We start from the raw sequence: 17,050 nt of genomic DNA, 5'->3' as shown, positions 1-17,050 counted from the left end.
ATTTTCTAGACAGCTTGCAGCTGGTTCTGATTAAGCACCATCTCAGAACTCTGAAGAGATCTATTTTTATCCCTGGAAGTGTATTTTTAGGGCTCACACATCCAAGGCACAAGGCATTTGCATTAGTAAGTGAACAACTACCTTCCATTAGGAAAAGGTTTATGTGAAACTGTGGCTTGGTCTTCAGCTGTACAAAATGGACTGCGTGCTGAATAGGACAGCCTGAAACCTAACTTTGAGAACCCGTCCCTCTGTTTCAAGTGTTCCAAAGGAGGGACACAGAAAAGCCTCCTCTTATCCTCTTATGAAATGAAAGAAGACAGCTGAGCAAGAAACTTGACTGTATCATTTTATGCATCCTAGGAGGCTGGAACAATTATTCTCCCATTATACAGATGAGCTAACAATGGTGTGGAGAAGGTTAAATAACATGCTCAATGTGGAAAAGGCAGTGAATGATGCACCCAGCGCATCACCAGAGGATAAGGATAAAACACCCTTATCCTCTGGCTCTAAAGCCTGAGCTTTTAACCACAAAATTATGATTTCTTACCAGTGACAAGGCTAATAATGAACTTTTAAAATTCATTTTATCATAATAAAATTTAATAATATCGTTCAAAGAAGTAATCAAACATTTTGATGTAAGAAACATATTAGAACACTCTACATCTGAATCTTACAATAATAAAGTTGATGAATAATAAAGGTTTTTCTTCTAATTTAAATCTCCATAGTGGTACTACTTATCATCCTATTCATCATTATCCTACTCATCAAATTAAGATGAAGTCAAGAGCTAGATGGAAACATGCAAAACACAGAGTACTAAAAGACAGAGGCAATCTGACTATGATAGACCTCTGTTCAAGGAAACAGTCAATGAATCATTATATCCAGTGAACAGCTTGATCCTTTAGTAACTAAATAGTTCTCACCCAAGGGAATTTTGTGCCTCAAACACCCACTCTCCTCCCTTCCCTCCGTAACTCCTTACACCCTTCCAAGTCTCCTTCTCATCATCTCAATGAACCTGCCTTAACGTTTCTCAATCTTTCCCTATTAACACTCTGTACTCAACATAATAGAAAAAGATCACAAATGGCCATAATTTACATTAATAAACCTATGCTATATATTACTTTAAACATTATTTATTTTCCCAGCTAGGCTGCAATGCCCATCATTCAGGGGCCAGGTCTTCACTGTACATTTTTCATCCCCAGTGCTTAGCACAAATAACCAGGACTCAGAAGTGCTTGCTGAATTGATGGCCACAAAAATCACTTTTTCCAGGCACAGAATTAGAATACCAAGTCTCCCTAGTTCTCTCCAGATTAGAGCTTTCTTCACCAGTTTAGGAGATACCACCTACATAACTTTGTCCCAAGGACCAAGTCAAATGACAGCCACAGAATACTATGACTGAATAAGAAAAAAAATCAAGAGAATCTGAGCACTTTCATAGAAGCTCATCATTATCACAGGCAAAGGCAAATTTCAAATCATTTCAGGTGTCCTTGATATTAGACTTCCCTCAATATACCACAGTGCTGTCAGGCTGAAAACATCAGAAACTCAATGTTAATTTTGTATTTAAGATATTGTATTAGGGCCTGGAATTCTAATTTTTTAAAATCCCTTAGACTTAAATGTTGGGACTGTGAGTTAGTGGGCTTCTATCAGTGAATTTTCACACAAGCACAAAGATGCAAAAGCACAGTCCAATAAGAGCTTTGTAGGCACTGGTGACCCACTCCAGTACTCTTGCCTGGAAAATCCCATGGACGGAGGAGCCTGGTAGGCTGCAGTCCATGGGGTTGCTAAGAGTCGGACACGACTGAGCGACTTCACTTTCACTTTTCACCTTCATGCATTGGAGAAGGAAATGGCAACCCATTCCAGTGTTCTTGCCTGGAGAATCCCAGGGACGGCGGAGCCTGGTGGGCTGCTGTCTATGGGGTCGCACAGAGTCGGACATGACTGAAGCGACTCAGCAGCAGCAGCAGCAGCAAGCTGCTTGAAAAGGTAGATGAAATCGGTTTCGTAGATGGTCACTGATGGGATTCCCAAATCACATATCAAAGACTGACATTTTTTTCTTTCACTATTAGACATTCTCCTTCCACAGCTATAATTACATACTACTGCATTTCCGGGGGACTCAGCATGCACTTGAAGTAATTATGGCCATATTTACCTTCACAACTTCAAAGGAAAGGGCTCCCTGCATAAAAATGTCAGGGAATATTTCATCCCTGTTCTTGACATCATTGCCATGCTCTCCTTACAAATAAATACCTTCTGATGATAAAAGCAGAAAATAATGAATGGCTGACAAGTTTCCTCTCCTCTAGACTGTCGTGGAGGATTAAGTGTTAAAATGATGAACTTGGCTATAAGTAAAAAGGATTATTTCATTATGAATAAATAAAAATTGTCAACTGATAACAAGAGAAACTATTTCATACTCCAATTCAGAAGGAGAAAAGAAGAAAATTTAAATTTAATTCACTAACATTAGCTGAACATTACTCATATTAACTTTGTTTTGGTTCCACATAAAAGTAGTAACTTCTTAAAAACAAAAACAATAGTTCCCTGATTCTAGAAGTCTGTGTGTCACAGTATACATAGAGAGAAACAGGAGCCACTGGTTTAAAATAGGCCTGGTAAGTGACTCAATTGGGCTTCCCTGGTGGCTCAGTGGTAGAGAATCCGCCTGCCAATGCAGAAGCCATGGGCTCGACCCCTGGGTCAGGAAGATCCCCTGGAGGAGGAAATGGCAACCCACTTCAGTATTCTTGCCTGGAAAATTCCATAGACAGAGGAGCCTGGAAGGCTACAGTCCATGGAGTCGCAAAAGCGTTGGATATGACTTAGCAACTAAACAACAATAACAACAAAGTGACTAAATTATATTATAATGAACTCCTGTCAATATCCTTTAGTTCTAAAGGTAAAATGTGAGTTTTCTTGAAAAAGGCGTAAGATCGTGGTACAAGCTGATTTACCTTACATTGTCTAAAATAAGAAACTCTCTTAGCTGAAACTTATGGTTCTTCAATTAGATGAAGACTTCCAAAGCTGATGATTCTAATAAGCAATTTACTAAATTTGAATTTTTTTTAATTCAATGTTTCTCCACTAGACTATAAATGTCCTGATAGTCAGATCTCAGTGTTTTTAAGGCTGTATCACTGAATGCAGCAGACTATCTGGATTATACTGAAAGTGAAAATGAAAGCATTAGTTGCTCAGTCCTGTCTCTTTGCAACCCCATAGACTGTAGCCCTCCAGGCTCCTCTGTTCATGGGATTCTCCAGGCAAGAATACTAGAATGGGTAGCCATTCCCTTCTCCAGCGGATCTTCCTGACTTAGGGATCAAACTCTGATTTCTCACATTATAGGCAGATTCATTACTGTCTGAGTCACCAGGGAAGCCTGGTGGATTATACCAGGTGTTCAATAAATTTCTGATGAACACAACTAAATGTGAAAAACTTCCTATTATGTGTCTCAGTTTTCTCATTATATCAGATAACAAGTTGATGGTATACATTGTTTGTAGTAGGGGCCCTTAATAGCCAAAAAGAGCTCCAACATCAGTGTCAAAAAATTACATACTCTTTTTCCTTAAACTCCAACCACTCTGATTTCAACCAAGGAAAATCTAACCTCACTCTTCTGATGGTTGTACTGTCATTAACAATCAGATCTGCACCTCAGTGTTTCAATTCCACAATCTGACCCAGAAGATAACAGCAGCCTTAGATTCAACTTACTTAATTGATTACATTTAACACAAACATAATTAATACAGAGCAAAGTGTATCTTAAGTAAAAGTCATAAGTGCTTAGAAAGAAACGGACCCGTGGAATTTCAAGGTCAAAGATTTGGGTTTGAGCCAAAATTCAGCACTTAGTAACGTGACCTTGAGCCAATCTTTCCCCAAAATTACCAGTCTCCCATATTAAATGAGGACCGTAAGGTTCTTATCTCGTGGAAGTATCAGGAGAAGTAATGTATGATAAGACATGAAAAAGCTCCTATCATTGTGGTTTTATATAAGTAGTTGATCAATAAAGTTTTGTTTAATTAGAATGTAAAAGGGCACAAAACCAGAAAAATTACTAGCTCTTTCCATTAAAATATCCATGCCTGCAACAGTATATGGGCAGAAACAGACCAAAAGTACTAAAAGAGCTTAAAAATAATGACATAATAAAGAAAGTAAGATTTAAGGAAAAGGAAAGCTGCTAAATAAGGTATGTTGCTAGTTAATTTTGTTTATTCAGTGGATTAGAATTTAACCAAGGGGTATTAAGTGGTATGTAATAAAAACCAAATGCAAAAAAGCACACCTGAGTAAGGCAGTGGACTTTTTCTGACTCAAACATCATTTTAAAACTATTACTCAGGATGTACATGCTACATAATTGATATAGCATCTTCTAGTCTCTCATTGTTTTTCACTTCCTCATGCTAGTTTAATTTTGATTGTTCAGCTTTCTTTCCTTTCTCACTGACAGCTAGATTCATTTTTTTGTTGTTGCTAAATTTTCTTCCTGTACTCTATGCTACCAAGGACAACTCTGTTGCAATTTAGAATGGACAGCAGGACCCTTCGGATGCAAGTGACTAAGCCCAACCCACAAGTTAAAAATGGTTTCAGATTGGGGGAGTTATTTTTGTTTTGTGTGCTGCAGCTAATGTTAGGGTAGAAGAGGGAACTAGATGTTGAGATAGAAAATGTGAAAGGTGGTGATCTGGGTAACTAATAAAAAACATTTGAAACTGTCTCTCCATAGAAGATTCAGTAACTTTTCTGCATCACATTTACCATGTCTACTCTTCTCTCCCAAACATTTCTTATGTATTCTCCACACTTAAATTAGGTAACTAAAAGGTTGATCTGAAATCATTCACAGGAAAATCAGTTGTTATAAATGGAACTTTTATTGCTAAGCACATCACTTGGTACACACTTTATAAAGGAATATCTTTTAGAATATCTTCTCGAAATTAGAGATTTACATTACAGAGTTTTTCCTGAGGATCATGAATGCAATTTGCTTTTTTAAAAATACACAAATATACAGATTTAATATACTTAAAACAAATAATTATAATAAATAAATGTATGCGTGTATGGTAAGAGACATTAAAAATATTTTTTAAATTTAAAAAATGTTTTTCTATTTTTTATTACAGATTTCTATTTATTTATATTTTCCTGATAATAAATCCTTTCTTCTCTGTACTTTTCTCCATTATTAAGTTGAATATGTTCTTATATAAGGTCTTAAATGATTTTTTTTAATGAAGCAATGCTTATATTAAATAAAATAAACACTTGGACTTAAATTTATTTTTTTATTTTTTTATTTTTTATTTTTTGGACTTAAATTTATTATCAAATGCCTGACACTCCACTCCCTGCACTTGAACTTACTCTGAAGTCATAGTATTTGAACCACTGAAATAATTTAACCAAATTCCCTCCTAATTTGTGCTCCCGCAAAAAAGAACTGCTTAAATGCCATAGATTTATTCAAGTCAATGGCCCTGTGTATACCTATACTGTTTTGAATGATTCATATAGGAAATTAACTTCTCCATATTCTTTCATCTTCCACAGCCACAAGAATACTCAAGTAATTGAAAGGCTGAAATTCACAAGAGTCTTTCTGGGAATATTTATCCCCCTACATCACCACCTTTCTTTTCTTTTTTATAATGGGATCCTGGCCAAGAGAAGTGTTCTTGTATACAAAAAGAACTATCCAGAAAGAAAGTCCAAAGACAGGCTTCCACTGGGATTTGTTTATTTACATTACTGAGGTCCTACTTATTCCTGACCTAATTTGAAAATACGAAAATATTTTTAAGTAAAGCCCAATTTAGAAAACTAAAATAATGAAATAAACTTTACTCTGCATCTGAACAGTAGGATTAAATAACCAATATAAGCAGAATTCCAGAAATGATTACATTTTATGTGTGTTTATTTTCCAAAAATATCTTAACACCTTTATCCCCTCCTTGTCACCAATTAACAGCTGCAATGATAGAAACTATAATTCACATGCCAAAAATGATAAACCTGAAGGTTCCATGGCTATAGAATAGATTGTTTCCTACAATTTCAATCTTATTTTCCTAAGAATACGGTTTTCTTGGCACAGGAATTTCTTATTGGCCTATTGCTGGCTTCAAAACTTAACTATTTAGTAAATATCAATGACACTTCTACGCTTGTATCATATGTATGTGCTAAACCCTACCAAATCCCAGAAATATTTTCAGTGAATGTGGGAATACTTCCCAACAAAAACAACGAAAGATGAAGAAATACGTACTCCAATTTTCTGTGTGAGTGTTAAATCCGAAATAAAGGCTTTTTAAAAGAAGTAAATAAAATAATTGCTAAGAGATTGCCACAAACAATATTAATAACATGTACATGTTTAACTTAAAACTTTTCTAACAAAAATTTCATATTAAACTATAGAACTTAACTGGGAAATAAATAACACAGATATTACTTCTGAGTAAGGAGATTACAAAATTTAAAGAATTAAAAGGCATTTTGTAGACATAATAAAGCAGCAATTACAAGTTATATAAAATTGCCACTAGAATTAGAAATTTAAACACATGAAAATATACTATTTTCAGTGCTATTAATCCCACAGTTCTGCATTCACCTTTTTTTACAATTTTGATCACATTATAGTACAAATGCCTTTTACATGGAAAAATCTGATTATCAAGGTTAGGGAAATTGGGCAATTTTAAATTCAATGTCCATACTTTCTTTGAAACACAGGAGAAGCTCAAAGATATTTTAAAAGAAGATCTGATTCTATTATATTTTAAAACATATTATAAAGCAATAATAATTTAAATGTGGTTTTGACATCTAATTTTAAATAGTCCAACGAACATGAACAGAAAGTCCAGGAAAGCATCTATATGTAAGAATATAATAATATGACAAAAAAGGAAATTAAAAACAATGGGGGTAGGAGAAGAAAGCTATTTAATAAATGATATTAAGATAATTGGTTTGAGGAGAAAATGAGTCAAAATTTATACTATACAGTATAATTATAAAACTAATCTGTTCTCATTCTGTCTCTCTCTCTATATGTACTTGTATACATTTATATCTATATATTATATAGATATGTAGTTCATAAAATATTAGCATGAAACAGAATTGAATATTTTTGAAAGCATGACAGCTTTCTAAACTTTGAGTCAATAAAAGAAAAAATATGTTAAGTTTGAGTAGCTGTTTAATCTTTAATACTAACCAAGCAGTAGTCATGGTAAAAGGAAAACAACATATTGCAGAAATATGTTTAACAAGTACAAGAGATAAAAGGTTGTTATTGATGTTACAAAGGTCAGGGTGGGGCAGGGTGAACAATGTGACAGAGAAACATAAAATCCAGAAGAAAAACAAGTCAATAACACAAACAGGTACAAAGGGAAATCAAATTAATAAGCACATTTAACAAAAAAAGAACATTCAAGCGTTTTATTTATCAAAGCAATGCAAATTAAAACAACACTGAAGTGCTACTTTTCATTTAACTAATAAATACAAAAACTCTAAGAAACAATCTCCAACGTTGTCAGGTTCTTAGACAAGTAAAATAGATAAACCCATACATTACTATTGGCAATTTACACTAGAAAGCAATTTTACAAAGCACATCAAAAGCCATATTTTAATAATCACATTCTTTGATCCCTAAAAAATTCAAAATCTTTAACCTGACAATATCAGGCCAGAAAGTTTGAAATGAGTAAATAGCTCCAAAAAGGAAGGAAGGAAGAGAGGGAGGGAAGGAGGGAGGAAAGAAACAAAGACATTTTCAAAAAGATTTTTGTGGTGATGTAATTTATAACTAATGTTATAAGTCTAAATCTTTAACATCAGGGGAATGATTAAGTAAACTAGATGATCAAACAACTACTCTTGAAAAATCACTCATTAAGGAGTATTATACATATAAAGGGCAATATAAACTGAAACTGAATAAGATCTGAAACTAAAAGAAAACAGACAAAATAAACAAGTAAGTATGTTAAGGCACAGTTTCTTTCTTTTTTTAAAAAAAAAAAAATTATTTATTTTAGTTGGGGGCTAATTACTTTACAATATTGTAGTAGTTTTCGCCATACATTGACATGAATCAGCCATGGGTTCACACGCGTTCCCCCTCTTGGACCCCCCTCCCACCTCCCTCCCCATCCCATCCCTCTGGATCATCCCATTGCCCCAGCCCTGAGCATTTGTCTCATGCATCGAACATGGAATGGTGTTCTGTTTCACATATGATAATATACATGTTTCAATGCTATTCTCCCAGAACGTCCCACCCTCACCTTCTCCCTCAGAGTCCATAAGACTGTTCTATGCATCTGTGTCTCTCATTCTGTCTCGCATATAGGGTTATCATTGCCATTTTTCAAATTCCATATATATGCATTAGTATACTGTATTGGTGTTTTTCTTTTTGGCTTACTTCACTCTGTATAATGGGCTCCAGTTTCATCCATCTCAATAGATCCGATTCAAATGTCTTTTTTTTTTAATGGCTGAGTAATATTCCATTGTGTATATGTACCACAGCTTCCTTATCCATTCGTCTGATGATGGACATCTAGGTTGCTTCCATGTCCTGGCTATTGTAAACAGTGCTGCGATGAACATTGGGGTACACGCGTCTCTTTCAATTCTGGTTTCCTCAGTGTGTATGCCAAGCAGTGGGATTGCTGGGTCATATGGCAGTTCTATTTCCAGTTTTTTAAGGAATCTCCACACTGTTCTCCATAGTGGCTGTACTAGTTTGCATTCCCACCAGCAGTGTAAGAGGGTTCCCTTTTCTCCACACCCTCTCCAGCATTTATTGCTTGTAGACTTTTGGATAGCAGCCATTCTGACTGGTGTGAAATGGTACCTCATTGTAGTTTTGATTTGCATTTCTCTAATAATGAGTGATGTTGAGCATCTTTTCATGTGTTTGTTAGCCATCTGTATGTCTTCTTTGGAGAAATGTCTGTTTAGTTCTTTGCCCCATTTTTTGATTGGGTCGTTTATTTTTCTGGAATTCAGCTGCAGGAGTTGCTTGTATATTTTTGAGATTAATTGTTTGTCTGTTGCTTCATTTGCTATTATTTTCTCCCATTCTGAAGGCTGTCTTTTCACCTTGCTTATAGTTTCCTTTGTTGTGCAAAAGCTTTTAACTTTAATTAGGTCCCATTTGTTTATTTTTGCCCTTATTTCCAACATTCTGGGAGGTGGGTCATGGAAGATCCTGCTGTGATTTATGTCGGAGAGTGTTTTGCCTATGTTTTCCTCAAGGAGTTTTATAGTTTCTGGTCTTACGTTTAGATCTCTAATCCATTTTGAGTTTATTTTTGTGTATGGTGTTAGGAAGTGTTCTAGTTTCATTCTTTTACAAGTGGTTGACCAGTTTTCCCAGCACCACTTGTTAAAGACACAGTTTCTTTCTAATTGTAATATTTTTTATTCTATAATTGAAAACTGAGAGAAAAGTTATTAAATAAATTCTTAGTTGTTGTTGTCGTTGTTGTTGTTCAGTCGCTCAGTCGTGTCCGACTCTTTGCGACCCCATGGACTGTACTCTACCAGGCTCCTCTGTCCATGGGATTTTCCAGGCAAGAATACTGGAGTGGGTTGCCATTTCCTTCTCCAGTAGATCTTCACGACCCAGGGATTGAACCTGGGTCTCCCTTATTATAGGCAGACGCTTTACCGTCTGAGCCACCAGGGAACTTGTTAAATTCTTAGTAGATTTTCAAAATTAGGGATATACAGAAGGACCACATATGAGGCCAAAGCTAAAAACAAAATTAACTCCTTTGAAAGAAATTACAATTTCTGGGATGTAGTACTTATCCAGGTATTTAAATTGAGAAAAGGCTAAGAATAATAAGAAAATCAGTACATTAAATAAACAAAAGACAAAATTATAAATACTTGCCTATGGAAACTATTTTCTCCATGGAGATCAAAAATTAAAGCTAATTTCAAGCTAAAAAACAGCAAGTTAATTGGCTTATTCAAAAAAACTGGAAAATAGAAAAAAAGAATATTATTTAGAAACCTTTCCTTGTGACTAGTATTTTTTTTTTCCCACTTTTCCCCACCAATCATCCGTCTTCATTCCTGTGCTTCTAAGTAGCCCTTCGGTGTCTAAGAAAAACAAGATTACAATCAGCTTTTGTGTACATTCACCACGTGGACACAAACTTTAACATTAGCTTTAAAAAGGAACGTTGACGCAGAGATTTGGAAAAAAGGCAGGCTACCCATTATATCTGTATAACAATATCTGCAAAATAATCCTTATTCTACTTAAAATTTCATTAATGTAACCAAAATGAGAAAATTTGTTATGCCCAATCACAGGAGTTCACACAACTCTAACCCGGATCAGCCACTGTGTTGAGACACATTTGATGTGCCAGAAACAAACGAGGAAGTGGTGTGTGAGAAGAAAGAAAATTAAAAGTTGTCAAACATATATCTTTAGGGATTGAACATAATCTGTGATTCCAATTATTTTCCCAGTATATATGTAGTCTAGTTAATTATCATAAAACTAAAGTAAAACTTTCAGACTCAGAAATTTTCCTTCAATATTTCTGAAATTTGCATGCCTACATAATACTCCCTACACAAACACATATATATTAGATTATGAAATGTTCTACCTGGGGTATTATGGCCCTAAGTATTATATTATCCTACATTCCTCTAAAATACCCAACTATTTTATGCTTGTTGAGATCTGTCAACAGTTGGAGAATTGCTGTCTCAATAGTTCCCTTCTAATGTGAGCTACTGTGAATATGGGACAATTTTAGTGCCAAAATCAATGACACTGATGAAGCCAGTACATATATACAGTTCAACAGTGAGAAATACATTGTCTGAAATCATTAAATAGTTTCACACAACCAAAAAGTCAAGGTTAATTATTACTGTTAAATTATATAAAATTAAGGCTCATAATCTTTGATGCATAGTTCATTTTTAAAAATAAAGCCAAGATATCAATGTGTATATACGGAATCTAGAAAAATGGTACTAATGAACCTATTTGCAGGGCAGGAACAGAGACACAGACATGGAAGAATGGACTTATGGACACAGCAGGGGAAGGAGAGGGTGGGATGAATTGAGAAGCACTGACATACATACACTACCAAGGTTAAAATATATAGCTAGTGGGAAGCTCCAGTATAGCACAGTGAGGTCAGCTCAGTGCTCTGTAATGATCTACAGGGATGGGGGGGTCAGCAAGGTGGGGTGGGAGGTAGTTAGAAGTGAGGCTCAAAAAAAAAAAAAAAAATTAAAAAAAAAAAAGAAGTGAGGCTCAAGAGGAAGGGGACATATGTATACTTAGAGCTGCTTCACTTCACTGTACAGCAGAAACTAACACAACTTGTAAAGCAATGATCCTGCAATTAAAAATAAATTTTAATAAAAGCCCAGGAACACCTCAGAAAAAGTCCAGTTTTCCTAAATAATAGTATACTGAGAAAAACACTTAAAAATACAGATGAACCTTGATCCATTAACCCAATTAGGAATGGGAAGACTGTCTAACAGCCAACATTTATAGAGCACATATGATATTTCAGACACTGTTTTAAAATGCTTTATGTATATTAATTCGTTTAACTCCTTATAAGAACTTTTGAGGCAGATACCATTAGTCAGTATGCCCACTGTGCAGGTGAGCAAACTGAGTATCAGAGATCACAAAAGTTGGTGTTGGAACTGAGTTCCCACCCAGGTATCTGGAGCCCATGGTCTCCACCATACTCCACCGCCTAGGCACCTTCTACTGTGTACCATGCCTTTCCCTGTGTGTCATCTGCTAGTTTACACTATAACAGATACTTGACATGCCCCTTAAGCAAAAACAACATGATGATTCAAGAGACATCAGCTATACCATGTCTTCAGAAACAATTCATCTTAAAGATGATTTTGATTCCAACAACGGTATTGGAACACCCTAAATTGTAATATTATAAAACATGAAAACTTAGATTTACATTTCCGTAATTCGGTATTTTTTTCTCTAAATGGGCTTGAACCTACTAAATAGAAATAAATGACTAGTAAACGTAACAGTTGGGGGGAAAGGCATGAGTGTGCAGAAAATTCAGATTTTAAATTATATTTAATTTACCTCTGCATTAAGAACAAGTATCTGCACATTGGTGCAACATGCTTCACAAGGCAAGAAATCCTAAGGGAAAAAAAAATTTCCCCTTTTAGGAAGGAAACTATTATATGTTCTCTGGGTTGTCATAGGTTACTATCTTACAGACCTAACGTAGAAGGTAAAGAAACAAGATACTCATTAAAAACTATCTTGGGAAAAAAAAAGAAAAGTGAAAGCATAGAAACCTATCTACATAAAATGAAAAATCAATTAAAAATTCCAAGAGAGTTTTATGACCTGAAATTTTACTTAATTCAGGCCCAGAAGAACACAAACACAAAACAAATAAAATCATTTGAATCTTCTTGTAGATAGCTGGAATATATATATTAAAATATAATGGTGGGTGCTGGCAGGGGTCTAGAGTTTCAACAAAGATAGCAAATAGAAGAGATTTTTCTTTAAAATGTCAGAAGAAGAGAAAGGGCCTGGTTATGAGATGATAGAGAAATTATTCATTTCCCATTATTGTGAAGTATTCTGAGTACATGGACAAGGTCTCATTACAAGCTGCTTAATTCTCATTTATTTTCCTCAATTGTAAATAATCAGTTGCTTAGGATGACTTCACTACCCTGGCTTTCTCAACTCTATGGAGGAGAATAATGGGAAAATAACTCATCTTTCAGGGGGGAAAAATGTATATGACGTTGGTATCAGGACACTGGTGGTAAAACAAGAGAAAAAAAAAAAAAAGACAAAGACACCAGAAGGCAACCTACTTGAAAAGAATGCTTCTGATGGTTGGGGCAGAGCTGCTCTGATTGGCCACAGTCCTGGACAGGATCCTGGCAGGAGTGTCCTGGCTCTTGGGGTCTCTCAGAGGCACTTCTCCCTGAGGGTGGCCGTTCATGGGAGTTGGATGGGGATGTGTAGTTAGTTCCACAAGTTCAATAGGGGTTTGGGAGAGGCACAAGAAGCCAGGTTCAGCCTTGGGTCTATGATATGTTCTAAAGCCCAAAATTGTTTGTAATTATTAGGCAGTTATTCTGAACCTGTCCTCTTTCCTATATTCGTTTATACTCTGGAATCCCAACCAAATACAAAACAAAAGTTTTGGCTGATTTTCCAAACTAATATGAAGCATGGTGTATTAAATTTAAAAAGCATTAAGGAAAACTACCTAAAGATACAAAATCTGAGACAGGGAATGGGGGCATATCTCTAAGCAGTCCCTGGGGCTTCAACAGACTGGCTCTGCTACAAGGGGGGTCAGGAGTTACAGCCTAAAGTGCCATAGCTTCCTGTGACAAGGAACTGGGCATGGTCGCCTACGTTTAAAATGACAGGGCTGGACCAAACCATCTCTAGGGTACCTAAGGCACCAACATTCTATGATGTTGTAACTAAAATTAACTACCTTTGGCAGCACCTTTAAAGGAAAAAAATGAAAGCCCATGTCAGTCCCACATCACCAGACAAGCCAGCCAAGAGCCAAAGCAATCCCTCTTTAAGAAAGAAGAAAATGCTGTAGATCTGCAGTGGCCTTAGAAACTGCTGAGGAGGGGAAAAAAATTATAATAAGAAATTAAAATAGGACACTAACCTCTGAAAAGATCAGATACAAGAACAAGAAGCACTGAGCTAAAGGAAAAGTAGTCACTCTGTATTATTTTTAAAATAAATGTATCCTCAGACATATTCTTAAAAATAGTGAATCCTCGACTGCCCAGTGGTGTTAGTCCATTACCAAAACTCAATAAAATCCCAAATTAGCTTGCAGATGAATTACAGCTTTTACAGTTTATACTGAATCCAGTGATATCCTATAGACAAGATGGGCCAAACTCCTCAGAAAATGCCAAGAAACATTAGAGCCAGGCCAAAAAGTGCTAAAACGTTCCACTGACATAGAACCAACATGAAGCTTTCACTGGAAGATACAGCCTTTGAAGTGCAGTTTTCCAGCGATCCAGCCAAAACTCAGAGATTATTGAAAAAAGCTTTCAAATCCAAAATGGTTCCAAGCAGAGGTGTCTATAAGAGAGAGATTATTCTGCATGAGAATTTATCACTTACAACCAGTGGATTCAGTTGTTGATCCCATTCTACCAGAGGGTTTTAATTCTTCCTGGAAATTCCTTACAAATTATGGGTAATCACAGTCTGAGCAGAACTAGAACTTCTGTGTATTTTTAAACAAGTCAATTGCTTCAATGAGATAAGTACATTATTTCCACCAGACAGATAATTGTTTTCTTGTTCAATTGCATTACATGTGTGTATCCAGGTATAAAATGTTACAAATGGAAAATTACTGAGAAGCAAAGTAGTCATTAGTGTGACTTATAAATGGAACAAAGATGTCACGAGTTTCACTAATGCTTTTTATGTTACTGAATAAGTAAATTTTACTTTTTAATCTCCTATAAATGTGACTGCAAACAGTAAAAGTAGATCCTCGTGCCTGATACACAATACAAACTGAACTAGGATGCCACTTGACCAACAGGAACGACTAAATTTGGATACAGATAGACACAAAATTAAAATTAATTCAAGGATTAATTACTCGCCTTCACAGGAAATTCAGAAAGTTGGAATCTGTGGGAAATAAAAATAGTTTTAAAGTATTACAATTGCAAACAAAATAATATTTCTAGATTTTACTTTGTGAACAGAGGAACTGTATCAGAAAAGTACATATCAGACTGCTGTTATAACACTGTTTATTTTCTGAGAGAATTCTTAACCGTTAATTGTCCTTAATTAAGGAGCCCTAAAGCAAGTAAAAGAGACATTAAATGACATAAAAAACAACATCAGTACTTTGTTAAAGACAGATTCTTTCCAAATGGAAGTCGTATATTGTAGATGGTAACTGAGCAAGAATGACCACAGACAGTGTCTTTGTATAACAGAAAAAAGGCAGACAATTAGAATGATAAAAACAATATCTAACACACAATAAACATTCTGGGGACTCAAGAAGTTACATTTAATAAAGAAAATGTTGGTTTTTAATGAATTCAGATTAAAGTTTATGCCATTTATTCCCTAACTATTCAATAGTTTTTGTGTCAAGTATATTAACATACACGTTGCACATTTTTAAAATAGAGGTGTCATATTTTCTCCAAACAACTTTTATAAACTCACAATACTTCAAATTATACAGCCAGAAAAAATATTGTTAAAGGGCACGGGCTACAATTTAACTATAACACATTGATCAAATACCCAAAACTGATATTGGATATACCTTAAAGGAATGTGCCATTCAGAACAGAAAGTATTCTTCCAAAGTAAATTAAAAACAGGTATTGTGAGATTGTCTGATGTTAATATAGATCAAGAAACATATGAGGAGGTGTGATATAACTTTGAATAAAATACAGTAAACACACAGGATCATTTTCACCAGTGACTCCTCTTTTTTTTAATTTCATAAGCTGATTCTTTAAGAAAATATTAAGAGTAAAAAGTCTTTGCAATAGGAATAAAAATTCCATGAAAACTAAAATTTCTTTACAGCATTTGGAATTTAAGAAAAATGCTGCTTATTTTTTTTTCCTGAGTTTTTGTTTAACAGTTTTATTCATTTTGACCATATAAAGTAGTCAGGCCTACTGTAAAAAAAATTTTTTAGTCACATCCTTAATATTTAGGAAGAAATTTTTTTGATCCAAAGATACTTTTTAGACAACATTATATAAAAGCTTTGATTTATTTCATATATATTACAATATTCTGACTCATACTAAATTAATAAAAACTTCAAAAAAAAGAGGTGATGAAGATTTTAGCTATAAATTTTATTTATTGAACTTACTCAATGCTACCTCTGCAGTTTAGAACAAACTTTTTGACATATAGATATTTTCCCTGGTATTATTCATCTGCAAGGAATCTTGAAAATTCTCAAGCCAATCTTTACATTTTTAGGAAAAGTAATTAAAGTTCCAGGAATTAATAGGTGAAGCATAACTCTACATCTGCTTAACTGCCAAGTCAAGACTAGAGCAAAGATTCTTAATTCCTGTTTCAGTCTTTTCGAACTAAAAAAAAAAACAAAACACAAAAGTGATGTCCAGAGATCTCGAGTATCTGAAAAACAACATTTAAAGCTGGGAAACAGGAGAGGGTAAATAGTTGCCCTTGTGGGACTCCCATTCTAGTGCACGAGACAGACAAACCAATGTCAAGAGTGAGAGCTCTGTTAGCAACTTGTTTTTTGTGTACTGCCTCATCTTTCTCCTCCAGCCCCATAATTCCTTCCTGAACAGACTCAAATCCTTACCCTCTGCTCCTCTATCTCACGACCCTGTGGACTGTGCTCTCTCAAGTGACTTCTGTTCTCCCACTTGCAGATGATTCCAAGATGCCACACCCAGACTAACCAACACAGCTACCTACCTTACTGCAGTCACTCAAAATAACTTCACTTGAATCTCCAATTTCACTTCAGAGTCAACTAAACCAAAACCAAACAAATTCTCCCTCAAAACTGACTTCCTATTTTCAATTTCCCCATTTCTATTACTACAGTTATTATTCTCCAGAATTCTTAGTCCCAAATTTTAAGTCATCTTTAACTCATCTGTCGCTCCTATATTTAGTCAGTCTCCATATCCTGTGTGTATTAGTCAGGGTTCTCCAGAAAAACAAAGATTTATTATAAGATATTGGTTCACATCATTTTGGAGCTAGCAAGTACAAAATCTGCAGAGTTGACTGATGTCCCAGTCTATGTATCAAGTCTAGTTCAGTTCAGTCGCTCAGTCATGTCTGACTCTTTGCGATCCCATGGACTGCGGCACGCCA

This window comes from Giraffa tippelskirchi, chromosome 10, assembly GCF_054371585.1.
Source record: "Giraffa tippelskirchi isolate mGirTip1 chromosome 10, T2T-mGirTip1v1.2.pri, whole genome shotgun sequence".
NCBI lineage: Eukaryota > Metazoa > Chordata > Mammalia > Artiodactyla > Giraffidae > Giraffa > Giraffa tippelskirchi.
Note: the sequence above shows the minus strand (reverse complement) of the source record.